Source organism: Mustela nigripes, chromosome 4 (genome assembly GCF_022355385.1).
Source record: "Mustela nigripes isolate SB6536 chromosome 4, MUSNIG.SB6536, whole genome shotgun sequence".
Taxonomy (NCBI): Eukaryota; Metazoa; Chordata; class Mammalia; order Carnivora; family Mustelidae; genus Mustela; species Mustela nigripes.
Window position 1 is genome coordinate 185,616,385 of NC_081560.1, and position 4,778 is coordinate 185,621,162.

Sequence of the window (4,778 nt, forward strand, 5' to 3'; positions counted from 1 at the left end):
TTTTTTATGGCTGAGTAGTATTCCATTGTATATTTACACATTCACCCAACAATAGACACTTAGATTGCTTCCATGTCTTAGCTATTGTAAATAACGTTGCAATGAACATGGGGGTGCATGTATCTTTTTTCAGTTAGTATTTTAATTTCCTTTGGATAAATTTCCAGACGTGGAATTGCTGCATCATATGATAGATCTACTTTTTTAAATTTTTTGAGGAGACTCCACACCGTTTTCCATAATGGCTGCACCAATTTACATTCCTATTAACAGTGCATGAGGGTTCCTTTTTCTCCACATCTTCAACAACACTTACTTGCTTTCATTTTGATAATAGTCATTCTAACAGATGGGAGGTGATATCTCTGTGGGTTTGATTTACATTTCCCAAATTGTTTTTGCTCCTTCTTACTCAACTTTGGGATGCTTTTAGATCTACAGAAGGAAAGAAAAGTAGAACTCAGAAAGCTCATCGGTGAACATCTGACCAGTATTGAACGTACTTGCCACACGGAAGATTTAAGTGCTGAATCACAGATGGGTCTTGAATGTTATAATTCTGATTGTTACACTAAACACTTCCCATTTTAAGCACAAGCAGTTTATTTTCCTTAACTAATTTTCCATTTTTCATTGGCTCCTATTGAGTCTCTTCCCCCACTAAGGTAACTTTTGATTTCAATATTATAGTCAAGATGCTTATCAATAATTGGTCTTCTTTAGATATACTGTCTCTGAATTAGAAGATGAAAAACAATTATTTCCACTGATAATTAAAGTACTGAAGTTTGTGAACTGTTTATCTTCTATGTCATAAATAAAAATTGACTCAGTTTAAAAACAGGATAAGGTTTATTAGATATGTTCATGTACATTGTAAAGCCGAGAGCACAAGAAAATCAGAAGCATTTTACAAACAGCTAAATAAAGAACTTTTTCCCTTCCCTTTCATACCTCAACAAAGCACTGGAGTTCTGGAAAATGCTGATGTACAGCAATGTTCTTAGGCAAGTCAGAAAATTGGCAGATACTTCCTAATTAAGAAGAAAGCTCAATATGTCTGGAATCAAGTATAGTAATTTCATACTAGTCTTTCCCTACCCCACATCACACAGGAATGGGGTTCTACATAACACCCTAGTCCTTTGGGTGAGACTCTTCTAGCCCCGCTGTTTTCACTTACCCAGCATGACCTACAAGTACCCACCTTCCTTTCTTTGTTTAACTGACTTTCTCCACTTTGAAGGTCTTGCACTAAGCAACTGTTAGACACAGAGTCCAGAGCTGGTGGCAATTCATATGTACATGAACATATCAAGGGGTCTGAGAAGTCTTGAAGACACCTCTATACCTTTTTAAAACTTCAGTGGATATTAAATGTTAAATATTGCCAGGCACTGTGTTAAATGCTATTCAGGGCAAGGAAGGGAGTCCTGCCTTCAGAGCAATTAACATCCAAGGTAATTTTTGACAAACTGATGAATAATTGACAAATACAAGTTTGTATATTTAAATGATAAGTATATATTTTGAAATGACCACCACAATCAAGTTAATTAATATCAATTACATCACATAGTTACCTTTTATTTTTTTTAATATAGAACACTCCACAAATTTGCATGTCATCCTTGTGCAGGGCCATGCTAAATAATTTCTGTATCATTCCAGATACAGATTATCTATATAGATGCTGCTGCAGGGACAGTAGTCATTGATTGTTGGCACAAGTCTTAAATTGATTTATGAAGAGATGATTTGTGAAGAAATGTAAAAATTTTCTATTAATTATAGACATTTTAGTACACACCCTACAATGCTGTGTTTTGCTTTGCCTTGCCCTCCCAGCTTCCAGTCCCATAAAAGGAATGAAAGACTCGGAATTTAGCTTCAAAGTCATGTTTCTCTCTACATAGAAGTGTGACCATGTCTAAGGTGCCCTGAACCAATTTTTAAACTAAATGACGGGAAGGGGAGGTAGGAAATTTAATATTAATGTTCTATTTTTTCTTTTAAATGTATTATTTATTTATTTGACAGAGATCACAAGTAGGTGGAGAGGCAGGCAGAGAGAGAGGAGGAAGCAGGCTCCCTGCTGAGCAGAGAGCCCGATGCGGGGCTCGATCCCAGGACACTGGGATCATGACCTGAGCTGAAGGCAGAGGCTTTAACCCACTGAGCCACCCAGGCGCCCCGTCTATTTTTTTTTCTTTAAAATCTTTTGGGGTTAACTTTTATTTCTTAATTGTTTTCTTCTTCTATATTTGTTCTTCTACTTACAGCTAAATAACAAAATGAAATGAAAGTGGAACTATTAAAAAGAAAATAATTAACAATTAGGTATTTAGAATACTTAGAATTTTGCTTTATAAAAATATTGTTCAAGCTATTACTCATGTTGAAGTTTTAGTATTCATTAATGTACGTATTTTGTGCAAAATCAGCAAATTCCACATTCCTGGTTTGGCTGTTATACACACAAATTAATGAATGTACTTTAATGAATTTGATTAATATGCAGCAGTTTAAGATCCATTTTGTATTATTAGCCCATGAAATGTTCCTCATTGAATGCTGCTGATTCAGAATGCTGTATTTCCCTGGGAAGGCTGGCTCTCTCTCTCTCACACAGAGATGCTCTTCACAAATAATGTAAAACTAAGATTTTCATAATTATCATAATTCACTCATTAAGATATTAGCAAACTGTCACAACCACAAAAGATTCTCTATGCATGAAATTTTCCATCTTTTGCCTGCACCCAAGATATACATGCAGTGCCAGTGCCAGAGAATGCTAAGTGGAAACCCTACTTCTGCATTTTATTAGCAAATTTTGCAAACTACAAACAGCTTGAGTGTTGTATAAATTTATAGTTGTACTTGCGCATTTGTGATGGTGGTTTTCGGCATGCAAGTTTTATCTAAGAGCTTTTACTTGGAACTGCACAGAGCAATTCCAAAACCTCAAAACTAAAGGAAAATAAAATTGAAGTGCCTTTAGAATTGTGTGATTTATACATTAAAGTATTTATTTTAAAACAAGATTAAAAATACTGCACTCCTAGAAACATTCTCTCCTGGTAGAAGCCACTCAGATGGAAAATTTCATCTATTTCAAACTGATTTTTTGCCTGAATGACTTTCACATATTTTCCTAAAACCTAGTCATGTCAGACGATTTATTCTACCTTAATAATACTGTGCAAGTAGCCAGGAAGATTCAAGTGTTGAAGTGGTAGAAGGCAGTTGGCCAATTAGGTGCTCAACTATATTTTGATTTTCTATGCTTAGACATACTTATTCTTTTCTTACCTTCTGATCCCCTGCTCAGTACTTCTAAATGAGAATTTCTGCGTATTTCTGTCCTAGGAATACGTGGCCAAATTTGAGATATAGAATGCATTTTGGATCAAAATCCCAAATAAGAATAAGGCAGTGAAACCCATTTTCTCACTTTAAGAGGTAATAGAAGGAGCTCAGAATGGTATACAATGGGCACATGTATTTTCAATCTCCAACCCAAGGCACCCCATCGCCCCCTTCACAGTACAGTACCATCTGTGCCATCATGATGTCCCTAGTGATAGGGAGGCTCTGCATCTATTAAAGATGACTGGCCTACAACAGAGCTACAGAGTTGCGATATAAGAAATCATTTTTCAGTGAAATAATTGGCACTTTTTTTCAGATTTTTCTCTCTTAAAAAAGTATCTTTTTTTTTTTTTGGTTCAGTCATTATTGTCATTGACTCATCATCCTTTGGCAACATATATTATTTTTGAAAAATTGATTTTAAAGAAAATAGCACACAAAATATTCTTAACAGAAACAGTTGCTAGGCCGGAAAGTAATTGGAAGTCTCTTCTCTGGTTGAGTTCATATCATGATCTTGAAATAAAAAGACACAGGATGTGGTATATGTCTTAGCTTATGATCTCAGGAAGTATGTGAGAAAGCTATGAAAGTAAATGTAGACTTCAAAATTTGGAATTTGCTTTGGGAAAAGATGACAGTGGTAGCAATGACCAGAGCATTTTCCCCAGGAGTAGCTCTTAGCTATCTTGATTCTAGTCAACAAGTCAAAGAAACTGTCATTATTTTTCTAAATAGCTGGACTGAAAGAAAGAAAACCAACATTCTGGACTAGGTTCTTATCTTGATGCACTGACACTCATGAAGAATTCTTTGAGTGAAGGAATTCGAAGCTTTCCTATGACAGCACTGGCCAGTCCACAAAGAAAGAGGGACTTTGTCCAATAAGCCCTCCCCAAATAACCATGTAACTCATTTTCTGATGATGGAATATTGAAAATGCATAAGTCCTGAGCTTTTCCCTTTGCAACGCCCCATTTGGAAGAAAGAAGTCATCAGAAAAATGGATTCTTTCTTGCTAACCTGACAGATACCATCCAGAGACTAGAAAGAAATAATTTGTCAGTACTGTCAGCCAAATGCTGCGTGGCCCCCATCTATTACTTAAGGTCTATTTTCATTCTACCCAATTCCACGAAGTTTGTTTTATTAAAATGAAAAATGGGATTATGGTGCTCCCTAGAAAGTCATTTTATCTTTTTCCAGCTGTTCAGTGACATACTTTTAACTTTGTACATTCACTTGTTTATAATTATTTAAACTAAAGTTAGTTACTGCACACCTTGTTTACTTGTACCTAGTAGCAAATTTGTAGTGACAGGAGAAAGATCACTGAGTACCACTAAGTCTTGCAAAGAAAGCACAATTAATAGCATCCTGTCCCCAGTTTTGGAAAATGTATG

General features: G+C 35.6%; 1 non-coding gene across 1 annotated transcript; it reads right to left on the reverse strand.

The window, feature by feature from the left end:
* Positions 1 to 1,594: 1,594 nt before the first annotated feature.
* On the reverse strand, positions 1,595 to 1,702 carry LOC132017054 (U6 spliceosomal RNA). The gene has a single exon (XR_009404134.1). It is a non-coding gene; the product is annotated as a U6 spliceosomal RNA (small nuclear RNA).
* Between the last annotated feature and the right edge of the window lie 3,076 nt (positions 1,703 to 4,778).